Source organism: Culex pipiens, chromosome 3 (assembly GCF_016801865.2).
Source record: "Culex pipiens pallens isolate TS chromosome 3, TS_CPP_V2, whole genome shotgun sequence".
Lineage (NCBI taxonomy): Eukaryota > Metazoa > Arthropoda > Insecta > Diptera > Culicidae > Culex > Culex pipiens.
In genome coordinates this window covers 37,464,300-37,478,493 of record NC_068939.1, presented here as the reverse complement: position 1 = coordinate 37,478,493, position 14,194 = coordinate 37,464,300, and positions in this window count along the sequence as shown.

Below are 14,194 nucleotides of genomic sequence, written 5' to 3'. Positions count from 1 at the left end.
TTCCATTCAAAAAGCGTTTTTTAAATGTTGCTCGCTGTAAAACTTGCATTTTTCAGCACTCGTCGTATTTTTTTCAACTCGGTAAATCTCGTTTTATAAATGTACGACTCGTGCTGAAAAAATCTACTGTTTTGCAACTTGTTGAAAAAACTACTATTTGAAGAGCTGACATACTTTTCTGATAAATCGAATAGCTCGTTGCTGAGATACAGCCATACAAAAATAGGAAAATAACAAAATGTGATTTTTATAAGAAGTATTCAATATTAGCTGTCAGTTTTCATGTATCGCTATTTCGAAGACAAATTTTTAATGTTAAAAATGAAACTTATTAAATTTTGCTGCGATTCAAATACAATTTTATCGATTACAAATCAACAAAGTGTTGTAATAATTCCTCGAATTTTGAAAATATTTTTTATTGTTTAGGTGAAATTAAAATCAGCGTTAAAATCTTTTTCTTACTCGCGTTTTTGTTTTTTTCATACTTGTTGAACTTTTTTTTTCTATTTTTTTAATTCCGAAGAAACTATGTACAAACGTCCCTTTTTTAAAAAGGAAAAATTACCGATTTTTAGATTTGACTTTTTCTACTAAAAGTTGAATTCCCGACAAATCTTGTGCCGCAGTCATGATTTTTTTGAATTTTTGAATTTTTAATTGAAAACTAATTTTTAAATTAAAAAAAAATAAAACTGGCTTTTTCAGAAGTAATGTTGAAACCATGGCAAGTAATTAAAAAACTTCTTTTGGGGCCTATAAAATAAAAATCATGGGAGATATGTTAATTTGGCACATTTTTCCACTCACGATATCTCGAAAACTGTTGGTTCGATTTTCAATGTATAAAGTTGAAACTTTTGTGACATTTTCTGCATTTATAATAACAACAATAGTGTAAATTCACACAATCCATACTTGAAAAACCAAATCAAGCTAGCACAATTTTAAACATAAAACAAAAATTATACCGTTGAGTCCTTCTCTTTATTTTCATTTATAATTAAATTTTTTAACGAGTTACAGCGTGAGCAGTATTCAAATATTTTTTATTGTAATATTTTGTAAAAGAAATACTCAAATGTATTCAATATTAGTTAAGTAATTAAAGTAATTAAACATTTTGACCCAGTAATTTGAGTAATTAGCATTTATTATTTGCCAGTCTGCCAGCAAATAATAAATGCTACCCTCTTTGTTTGGCGATTTGGTCCCTGATCACGAATCTGAGGTCTAGTTTTTTGATATCTCGGAGGGGCGATACGACCCGACCCCTTTAATTTTTGAACACTTGTCCTGTCCTATCCTATTCAATATTTACAACTTGCTGAAAATCCAAATCGATCAGATAATTCGCTCCCGAAAAAAAGATTTTTTTTTTTAATTTTGCAGTCCAGACTCGATTTGCCGAAGGTTTTGGATAAGATGGGGTCGCTGAACTCGAATTTGATGTTAAAAATTAAGTAAAAATAAAAATAAACTGTACCATTTTTGTTTGAAGACTTGTATAAACAAATAAATTACCTCTTTGTTGATAAGAAAGTTTCAGACAATTTAAAAAAAACAAAGATCCAAATTTCATGAAATCGTTCGATTTTGTGGAAGATTGTATCTACACTTAGTAATTTGTAAAGATGATAGATGAATTAACCGGTTTTTGCAATTTCAGTTTCCAAAGGAGATTTGTATTTACGATTGGCAAATCAGGTGGGAAACAAATGCTAATAACCCATTGGACTAAATGACTCAATCATGCTTCGCTCAAAGTTCCGGCTCAAGATGCAAATGTCTCAATCGCCACCGTTCGGTGACTTAGCATGAACTTTAAATGAACGGTTAAACGCGCAACCACTTCTTGAGAACAAATACCGACCAATTCTGTTAGAACATCGAGCCACCTTTCTGCCTGCAGGCTTAGAGTTGATTTACCAACCAGCCGTCAAAAATTCCCACAACACCAGGCTCGAAAAGCTTTGCTGATGATGATGAAGGGTAAAGACCGGCAGCGATTCTAAAACAATTCTCTGGCACCCAGAATCGCGTGATCTTCTTTTGGGGGGGCTTGGAACCGCCGATGAGATTTGCTTTGCAAAATGTGTTGCCAAATCTTGGGGCTGCGATCTTTGAGGTTCTTGAAATTTCCCGCCTATGCGCTTCGGTATAAATTAATTGTGTGAAAAATGATAGAATGTTTTGGACTTGTTTGAATTTTAAATAAAAATTTCAGTATTGTTGATTTAATGAGACAATTAAAGGTGTTTTAGGGCCGCGCCCTCAAGTTGTCATGTTTTACGCGTAAATGCCACCAATAACTCTTGCGTTCAAAGAATGACTAACTGAGTGTCAGCCTCCAATCTATCTAGGTTCAAAATCAGTCACCATTCCCTACACGTGTCGCCTGTACCAAACTCAATGTCTAGAACCCCGAGTCCATTCTCTCGCAACTCCAAGATATTAAGTGTTGTTCAGCTCTGGTTAACGCGTATGTTTTATGACCATCTAATAAAACTTGGTTCCTCGGAGCGATTCTTGGGCACATTTTGAAAGTAGATCCCCGTGTATCACATATCTCACCTCGGTCGGCTGGAGACCACATCAACGGTCTTCAGTTCCATCTAAGCTCTGGCAAAGTCCGCTCACTTCGAATGTCCCACGGTTTGCGGCGTGGTGAACTGAAGCCCAGCTAAAAGGGTGAACTAATTGATAAAGCAATCGAGCCCACACGTTCCAACGCAAAACCACACCTTCCTCCAAAGATCTGGTTGCTGGTATGAGTTTAGCTGACTCAGGTTGACATCGAACGAATTTGGCAATATCTTGAATCAGAGCGATCATAAAGATCGGGTTTGTTAAACAAATCGATCAGGTTGTTGAGTTGGTGGCTTTGACAGGTTAGTTTTGTTAGGGAATGATATTACGGGGTTACATACATCGATGCTTGTGTGCTCTCTTATACTAACTGACATTTTGGTGGTTACGAGAAAATCGATTTTTTAACTTTGAATTACTGTTTCTGGGAAACTATTCGACAAACAATTGTCCTAATAATTTTAAAGTATGCTCCTGACATAACTTAAAGACATGGTAAAATATGAAAACTTTTGAAATGCAAAAAAAAAATTTGGCAGAGAAATTACGAAAAAAAATCACGCTTGCAATTAGCACAAGTGTGTCTTGAACAGTGATTTGTATGAGTTAGCACAAACGTGCACTGGGCGAATTTTGCAGTTGAGCTAAAATGCTTCTTCGATGGCAGAGTCGTGTATACTTCCAACGTGGCACTTGGTACAAAAGTGCGCAGAGTCATTTTATTGTAAAAATAGTAGTTATTTGTTGTTTCAATGTTTTTTGCGTAGTAACTTTGAATTGTTGCTAGTTAAGGAACATTTTTCTCAACAATACTTTTTTAATAGACTTGTTTATCATTAAATTTATTGTGAAAATTGCAGTTTTTGAGAGCAACTACCGTTAAAACTTGAATTTTATGAAGAAAAACTTAGTGAAGTGTAAGGTTTCATAAATATAAGTATGATAATCCATGAAATAGCTTCAATAAGACCAAGTATGACGAAAACCGAATAGATCTACGCTTACAAACAGAAGAAAAAGATTTTGTAAAAACTTTGAGCTAGTTTATTTTATTTCCATCATGTCATACGACCTTTTTAGAAATGCGAGATATCCAGGACACAACCCCTAGAACTGTTATGGTAGATTGCAGTTAGAACAAGTGTGTCTCTTGCAATGGATTCTTGGTTTGTATCGAATAGAACAAAAGTGCTCCAAAAAAATCAATGCTTAGTCTTTGAACATGGACGACCCCTACAGTTGTGCTAAGTGTGCACAACTACGTGAATGATGTTGTTACGTGTTTTTTTTGGTTTGGACGACCCCTGCAGTTGTGCTAAGTTTGCACAACTACTTGGAGGGTGTTTGAATTGAATATTTGGGTAAGGCTAAGTGTGAGATTGGTTAGTGGATGCTGTTGTTACGTATTTTTTGGATTGGACGATCCCTGCAGTTGTGCTAAGTGTGCACAACTACTTAAAAATGGTTTAAATTGGATATTTGAGTTAGGCTAAGTTTGAGATTGGTTAGTGGATGATTTTGTTACATAGTTTTTTGGATTGGACGACCCCTGCAGTTGTGCTTAATGTGCACAACTTCTTGAAGGGTGTTTGAGTTGGATATTTGGGTTAGGCTAAGTGTGACATTGGCTAGTGGATGTTATGTTACGTAGTTTTTTGGATTGAACGATCCCTGCAATTGTGCTAAGTGTGCACAACAAGAGTTTCCAAATGAACCGGTTAGGCTAGGTTCACCTATTGATTCAGCTTAAACCTCCCTTTGTGGTTCAATCCTGGTTCAGTGAACCATGAAGCATTCGTTACACCGTTGCATAAGTTGCACCGAACATACGTTTCACCGTAAAATTCGTTACACCGCAACATTCGTTAAACCGCAATATTCGTTACACCGCAACATTCGTTACACCGTAACATTCGTTACACCGTAGCATTCGTTACACCGTAACATTCGTTACACCTTAACATTCGTTACACCGTAACATTCGTTTCACCGTAGTATGGTTACACCGTAACATTCGTTTCACCGTAGTATGGTTACACAATAACATTCGTTACACCGTATCATTCGTTACACCGTTACATTCGTTACACCGTATCATTCGTTACACCGTATCATTCGTTACATCGTAACATTCGTTACACCGCAACATACATTTCACCGTAAAATTTGTTACACCGTAAAATTCGTTACACCGTTACATTCGTTACACCGTAAAATTCGTTACACCGTAACATTCGTTACACCGTGACATTCGTTACACCGTGACATTCGTTACACCGTAACATTCGTTACACCGTAACATATGTTACACCGTAACATTCGTTACACCGTAACATATGTTACACCGTAACATTCGTTACACCGTAACATTGTTGTACCGCAACATTCGTTGCATCGTAGCATTCTTTACACCGTGACATTCGTTACACCGTAATACACCGCAATTAAAACATTTTTAAGTCGTTGTGCACACTTAGAACCACTGCAGGGGTCGTCCAATCCAAAAACTACGTAACAATAACATCCACCTACCAATGTCACACTTACGGGTCATCCAATTAAAAAAACTCTGCCAATAAATAATTATTTGACACACTTCGTCTAACTTGCAACTTCTTCACGTATCCAAATGTGCACACTTGTGCTAATTGCCTTCCAAAATAGTGCTCCATAATATTGCTCAAACTAGTAAGGACACCTGGCAATTCACCATAATATTATAGTGTAATCGTATTTTTATGGATTTGCGTGTTTTCAAAAGGTCAAGCCATGATGAAAAATAAGAGAGCACATCCATGATGCGTTCGAAAATGTCAGTTAGTACAAATGGTTGCAGGGCGATATCTCCGCGTAGGAAACGAATTTTTCAGATCTGTTAGAAGCGTTTTGTAGGGAATTTAATTAGCTAAAAGATGTCATCATTAGCTCATTTTGGCCCAAAAGTCAGTTAGTACATCAGAGCACAGAGGCATCGATTTGTGTATTTTTTTATTGTGAAATAGATGGAATTTGTGTCCAAACTCATCATATCACCAAATGTTGATAAAAAGTGAGGAAGGCACCAACCACATAGGTGGATTGAGTTAGTTTTTCTCTAAATACCGAGTTGTTTTACGGGTGCCACGATATCTCGAGAAGGGATGAACCAAATTGGCTGAAATTTGGGGTGAAGACTCCCAAGACATATCCCGTGTGCATGACGAAGCCCGATTTTGAAATTTTGCTTTTTTTAAAAATTCAAAAATCAAAAACTGACAATTTTTTATATGAAGTAATAAGTTTTTTGAAAATCAGCCTTCGTCATGCACACAAGACCGGTTTAATGAGTCTTCACCAAAATTTTGAGCCGATTTGGGCAAGGCAGTGTTGAGATATCGTGGCACCCGTTTTTTGAAACTGCTAACTTCAAATAGCTATATCTCGGCAATGATACAACCAAATATTTTCAAATTTGTTTTGATAATAGATGAAAATATATATTTTAATGCCCTGAACGCAGATTTTAAATAAAATTTAATGTGTGCTCACACCAACCTCTGACTTTTTTGTCGATTGACATGTATGTAACCCCTTAAGGAAAAAGAATAGAACCAAGGTGAGTTGAGAAGAGTTCCATGTATCGTGATATAATACGTAATCTAATAAAATTGGTTCTGTTTGGACACTGTTATGACACTAATCCAACATAAAATCAGCAATCATAAAACCATCTCACTCATTTGCAACCCGCCTCACGTCAGTTTGAGAAATCCCAGATTTTGCACCTTCATAACTCGAGCAATCTCCGCACAAAAGATTAACGAAATGGTTATTCAATTCGTATTAGGTATTCCTGCAAGAGAGTTCCTTTGTCCGGCGCTCCAGTAGAAAGTAATAAAAGCAAACGCTCCACACCGTATCTACGTGACAAAGTTGCCCTCTGCATTTCCGTCACGCCAATTTACGAGGGCTTAAGCGAGACCTGAATTCGCACGGCGAGGTCTCCACAGTCGTCCACCGGAGTTGCCATCATAAATCAGGCCGGCACTCTGGTGCAGCTCGAAAGGACAACTTGAACTCACGCCGCTGCAGCTCCCTGAAGAACCGCCACACCACCGCCAAGGGGTCAATCTCGCCAGTCCGCAGTAGTTACGTAACTCGAGTTGAGGCTGTGCAAAAACGTAAAAACAAAACATATCGATTCTTTCCTCAGGTCTCAGGCCAGGTGTGAGTCTAGGGCTCGTTTTGATCCAACGAACTCCACTGCGAGCTTAATTTTATTTTTTTCTCACACACGACGGACTCTACATAATCGTGTAATCATAAACGGCCAAGTCCATCATGTCTGCGGTCCACCGACCAAGACTCTTGCGACCTATGTTGAGGGCGAATTCTGCGCAAAATTTCTGCGTCACTGCGCGATGTCTGCAGAATCGCGGGTAAGTGGCTCGATCGTTGAACCAGCACCAACGGTGCCTGTAAACTGTGCCAACAGTGGATCAAAAGCAACGGCATCCACCCTGAAAAGCAGCGACTCCGCATCAATTTACGTTGCTCGTCTGTAGTAATTGGATTCGATTTACATTATGCACCCGCGTCGTTCACATGGTCTGTGCAAAACTGCACGGCTTGCAAAAGTGCCAAAAACAGGCACACTGCTTTCTCATCAGTATGCAGTGCATTGGCTTAATGGCAGCTTAAACGCGTGGGGTGGCTTAATTATTCCCGAAAAAACGGCTACGTCATGGTAAGCAGCCGGTAATGATATGCTTATGCGCTGAGATAATGGTGTTTGTATGCAGCTATTTAAACGCGCGAGGAAATAAAACACAGTTGAATGCACTTAAAAGAGCGACTTTTAGAAAACATTGCCAAACAATCGTATACTTGTACATTTTTTCGAATTCCTGTATTGTCTTAATATCTAATTTCATAAAATTCAGTGAAAACCATGCAACTCGAAATCACAAGTGTTGCTTATAAAAAAGGACCTAGCTTTAGAAAGTATAAATTCTTGATTTAAAATTCGGGCGGTACATTGTGCAATTCTGAAAAAAATACAACATGAATAAGAATTGTCTTATAAGAAATACAAAACCTTTTCGGCACAACTTAGTCAAGGTGGACTCTATTGCAAGATATTCAATCAAGCATTGATTAAAATTGATATAGGAGCAGGAGTTTCCAGTTTACGGGCCAAATTTAAAATTGAAGAAGCTTGCCGGGCCAAATTGAAAACAATATTTTTCTATTTTTTCCTCAATCGTTGCTAACTGGTCCCCATTGCAAGTTTCTGCTCGAACCTAGGAGTCCATAGGCTTGAATGGGGAGAGCACCCAAACCACTTTTACTCCGAGGAACCTTCCATCCCAGGGTTCGAACTGACGACCATTGGATTGCTAGTCCAACCGCCGTTTTTACTTATACCAGAGGACGACTGCTACACATACAATAGATCACATTTGTACTTTATTTTTATGAAACTGAGGTTTTTATAATTTTCTTAGGCCAGAATTTCGAAAGAAAAATTAAAAATTTTAAATTTATTTATTTTTTGTAGAGCAAATTATGAAGAATAATAAAAAACAAGCTTCTGTATTTTATTGAAAAACAAAAGGAGAAGCAATTGATTGGTTAAGTGTTTTCAAAATAGTTGTAGGTTTAAGTAAGGCCGTTGCTAATATTTTTCAAAGTTTATCTTGGCAACCCGCCCCCCCCCCGAAATTGGTCCGAAAAATCAGGGGGCAAAAAAAAATTTAAAAAAACTTAAAAATTTCCATGAAAATAGAAGTCTTAACAACTGAAAAGATTTTTTTTATTGTTTTTCATATGTTTATAGGACCTAACCAAAAAAACTCTAGATATTTAGGTTGTTTGGGCTCGTTTAAAAATGTTTTGAATTTTTATGAATTTCTGATGTACAGCACCGTAAAAACCATGAAATTTTCGTCAATACTTAGATATTTTGGAAACTAATAATTGCAAAACAACTGGACAGATGTATGATGCGGATCTGGTACGTTTCGCCGAATGTCGTTTCGCCGACGGTCATTTCGCCAAATGTCGTTTCGCCGAATGGTACGTTTCGCCGAAAGTCATTTCGCCGAATGGACGTTTCGCCGAATTGAATAAAAATTATCCTTTTAGTATAATTTATGCTACACTCAACCCCCGGTGGTTGGTCACTTTTTCGTTTGACACTTTTTTAGTTTGTACCCCGTTGGTTGGTCAAAGTCAAACTTAAAAGTGACGAACTGTCACTTTTTACACGGCGCACACGCACACCTTCAAAACAAACGTTTGGTAGTGTGTGTGAACTCCGTGTTAAAGGGGGTGTCAAACTAAAAAGTGACCCCGTTCGTTTGACAACAGTTGGTGTCAAACCAACGGGGTTTGAGTGTATTTGTTCGTTGCAGTGCCATCTATAATAATTTAAAAAGTAAAGAACGTCTCATGTTTCAAATAATGCAAAAACTCACAGAAATAATACAAATAATTTGCTTAAAAAATGAAGAATGCAAAAACTATCAGATTTTTTTATAAATGTTATACAGTATGTAAAAAAAGTATTTACACCCCTTGGGCACTATGCACATTTTGTGATGAAACATGTAACAATTTAAAGTTTGACAGGAACCTAGTACTACGTTTTGTTCAGAAACTCATGCCGAACATTTTGCTACAAAAAGCTCATGAAAAGATGTTTTCTATAAAAAGTTATATAACAAATACTATTACAAAAATAAAAAAGGTGCAAAAAAAGTTTGTACACCTTTCGAAAAATTAACATAAATAATGTTATTTGTTGACAAATCATCATAAATCCAGTCTCCCAACTCCAAATAGGCATCCTTGACTGATTAAAAAAATAATTTGGATTGAATATAAAGTTTACTAATTACTTAGTATAAAAGTTTATATAACTCTGGAAATTCTATATAAAACTTATCTAAACTTAATTTTGCAAACTTTCAATTTAACTAAATGTCAATATATTACCATAAAATTGCTAAATAAACATTCTGGAGTGGGTATAACACTGTTTTGGGGGTCTTTGTATCGCTAGAATAGATTTTTCGTTGGAATTTCGTACCAACCCGGAATTACGTCGTCGGAAAATCCGCCGGCATCTGAACCGGTCCAGAATTCACAAGTCAACCTATGTGGCATCGGAAAGGGCATAAAATTTCCGATCTTTTGATACCCATACATCCAGGTTTTCTATAAAACCCACGTTTTTAAATACCTAGGCAAAAACGTTGTTATGATTTCATTTTAACAATCTGCCAAAAATATATGGAATTTCGTAATTTTTGTTCTCGTGGATCAAACTTACTATTTGCCCAGGTATTTAACAACGCGGGTTTTATAGAAAACCTGGATGTATGGGTATCAAAAGATCGGAAATTTTATGCCCTTTCCGATGCCACATAGGTTGACTTGTGAATTCTGGACCGGTTCAGATGCCAGCGGATTTTCCGACGACGTAATTCCGGGTTGGTACGAAATTCCAACGAATAATCTATTCTAGCGATACAACACCCACAAAACAGTGTTATACCCACTCCAGAATGTTTATTTAGCAATTTTATGGTAATATATTGACATTTAGTTAAATTGAAAGTTTGCAAAATTAAGTTTAGATAAGTTTTATATAGAATTTCCAGAGTTACATAAACTTTTATACTAAGTAATTAGTAAACTTTATATTCAATCCAAATTATTTTTTTAATCAGTCAAGGATGCCTATTTGGAGTTGGGAGACTTGATTTATGGTGATTTGTCAACAAATAACATTATTTATGTTAATTTTTCGAAAGGTGTACAAACTTTTTTTGCACCTTTTTTATTTTTATAATAGTATTTGTTATATAACTTTGTATAGAAAACATCTTTTCATGAGCTTTTTGTAGCAAAATGTTCGGCATGAGTTTCTGAACAAAACGTAGTACTAGGTATCTGTCAACATTAAATTGTTTAGATGTTTCATCACAAAATGTGCATAGTGCCCAAGGGCTGTAAATACTTTTTTTACATACTGTATGCTAGAAATCAAAAGAACTGCCCATGTTTGAAAGATTGCAAAACCTCCCAAAAATTATAGAAATAATATAATTAAAAAAACTAAATATACATAAACTCACCGAAATAATTGAAAAATATGCCAAAAATATAGAATGCAAAAACTAACAGCAATTTTGCAAAATGTTGTGCTGAAACCCAAAAGAACTGCTCATGTTTGAAAGAATTCAAAAACTCCCAGAATTAATACAAATAAATTGCTTGAAAAACAAAGAATGCAAAAACAAACAGAAATAATCAAAATTATAAGCAGAAAATAAAAAAAAACTGTTCATGTTTGAAATTCAAAAACTCTCAGAAATAATTTAAAAAATATGCTCTGTAAACAAAGAATGCAAAAACTTCCGGCATTTTTTCAAAATGTTATGCTAAAAATTAAAAGAACTCCTCATGTTGGAAAGAATACAAAAACTTACATAAATTAAACAAATAATATGCTTAAAAAACAAAGAATGCAAAAACTAACAGAAATTTATCAAAATTATAAGCAGAAAATTAAAAGAACTGCTCATGGTTAACAGAACGCAAAAACTCACAGAAATAATTCAAATGATATATTAAAACCATAATGCAAAAAACTAACAGAAATTAATGTAATTAAATAACTGCTTATATTTGAAAGAATGCAAAAACTCGCCAAATTTTTTTCAACTAGATTATTTTTTAGGCGATTTTTTATGCATGTTATAATGCATAAACTTATAAAAATAACATACTAAGAAACTAATTTTTTTTAAGATTGCAAAATCACCTTTTAGGGACATTATACTTTTTCAAAATATTTTAATACAATTTGTGTCCATTTTATATATTTATTTTAAGATTATTTGTCAATTCGGCGAAACATCCCATTTGGCGAAACGTCCCATGCGGCGAAACTACATTCGGCGAAATGACCTTCGGCGAAATGACCGTCGGCGAAATGTCCCGCACCCGTATAATGCACTTTTAAAACACTTTTTTCATTAAAATGTTGAAACTATGGATTCTTATTTAAATTTTTATACTTTTTAAACTATTTGCAACGGCCTAAGGAGGTTAAAAAATTGATTCACTACAAATTTAAATAATATTTTTTTAAATTATACTTTTAATATCAAACAATCAATTTGATTTAAAATACCATCTGTTTTTGTTTGAATATGTTTAAAATGAGTTGTCATCTTCTGAGAACAACGGGATCAACAGTGTTGTGCTCAAGTAACGACTTTTGAAAAAAAAAAAGAGATTTCTGCATAATATCGAAATCATGGCAAAGAATATTGTTGGCAAATTTTATTAACCCTCTACTGCCCAATTTTTTTTCGAAATTTCGAAAAACCCGTGTTCAGGAGTTTATTTTGAGCAACTTTTGTTCTACGAAAAACTTTACTTCTCTTGTTTTATGTTTTTCTTGTTTAATTTTTAGTATTTAAATTTACAATTATTTTGTTAAGTTTATGTTTGTTTTTGGTAGTATTTGGCTAATTCTACCACCTCCTATCATTACATTTAGCCTATCTAATTTTTTCATGTTTTAAAGTCACTTTTTCAATTTTTTGCTTGTTTTTCACATTTTCTGTAGAGGCATAGTCTGGGACACTAGAAAAATTACTGTATACTTAATTTTACTTAAAATATAGGAAATGTTTGTAAAAACAGAGCCAAAGTTGACCCCTAAAAAAATCACTATTGAAAACATTGGCAAAGGCACATAAAACAATTAAAGCTTCCAACCCTAAAATTTTCTAAAATTTTAAGAGTTCTGCTTTCCAATGCTTTTTAAAAAACAGAAATTGGTTGAAAAATTGATTTTTGTAGAGGTGTACAACTTTTATTAAAGTGAACCTTTTTCAAGTGATATCCACCTTAAAGTTATTTAGAAGAACAAAGTAACTTTTTCAATTGAAGAAGATATAATCAAGCCTGATATTTTCTTCGAAAAGATCATAACATTTCAAAAATGTTTCATTTAAACAAAACAAACTTAAATTTTCTTTTTTTCTTGTTTCAATATCAATTCGGCAATTTTATTGAAAATTTTGTGAACTTTTCGAAAAAAAATATTTTTGGGAATGGGCAATCATGGACATTTTCTTGAAAAATCGAAAAACGGGGTTATAATTAAACTTTATGTGAAAACTGTGCACTTTATCAAAAAAATCTGTTAAAAGCCTTTCAATTGCAAATTTGAATTTATATCAAACACTGAATGCAAATAATTATTTTGACCATAAATTTATAATATTTTCCAAAAAAAAACTTATTTTTATTCATAACTCGGCGGCTCTCATCAATACCTATAATGTCATGTGATTGATGGATTTATTAAATCTACAATTACAATTACAACTGCAATTTGAAAGAACCTCAATGGAAGGTTAAACATGAAACATGTTTTTATTTTAGAAGCCATGCCTAACTGCCGTGACCACATGGTGACAATTCATACGTTAAGTCGGCACTCCAGTTCATATTCGCATCCCTACTAAGCTGCCCAAAACCGCTCCGTCACACGATTTCGGTGGGAATTCCTCCGTCATATCTCGGTCATCGTGCAATTCGCCGACTTTATGCTCTTTCGGCAGGCTTGTTATGCACGGGTGTTTCTTGCGAGTCGTGGTCCAAAACTTTATAAACATGTATCCATAAAAAAAGAAAGATATGTGTGAGTGCCTTAATGCGCACACCGCGCGCTGATTATTCGCCGATTATCAGACAATTAATAGCTTGAAAATGGTTTTCGAAACGCGCCATTTTCGTTGAGGTAACCGTGTCGGACGACGTTGTGGGGCCCGCTTTTGAGTGAAATGATTCGCGAAATTAAATCAACTTTGGCGTTGGTAGTCCAACGCTTCAGCGGTTCACTCAATTAGAACCTGTCTCAAGAAAAAGCTGACGGAGAAGTACGAACGCAGCTGTTGAAACGCCACACGTGTGGATCTTCGCGGGAATCACTTGATCGCTAGATTGGTTCACTCGTCCAAACTCTCGATTCAAGGGCGGCTGGGTGGCTCATAATGCAATTGGTTGTGTCCGCAGATCTTCGCGCGTCATCTCGTCAAGCATCTTGCGAGTGTCCTCTCGGCTCAGCGATTACCACATCGAGTTGATCGTGATCGTCCAACTAGGGGGTTCCGAGCACACAGTTGGGGGTGGCCTGCGAGATTCTGGCCGAAATCCTCAGATATGGCGATCTGCTGTTTGTGGACACACCGCGGTGATCGTGTCGTTGAGAGCTGATAGATTTGTAGCCCTCGGGGAGCGAAATTTTCGTTGACGGTTCAAGATCTTGGTGGAGTGGCAAGCTGTACCAGATTTCGCGGGCTAATTACAGACCGCGTTGTCGTGGCTTGTTGTCCAAGCTGACCTGACCTGATTGCCAGAGAAGATTGCTGGGGCCAGATTGGATGACGACGGGTTCGTGATTGATGGTGGATTCTTTTCTGATGACCTCAAGGATTCGGAGTTGATGAACAATCTGAAACATTCAAAACGATTTTCTTCAATAATTTTGAGCAATAAATAGCAATAGAAACCATTCAAACAGCATGCACTTTGTAAG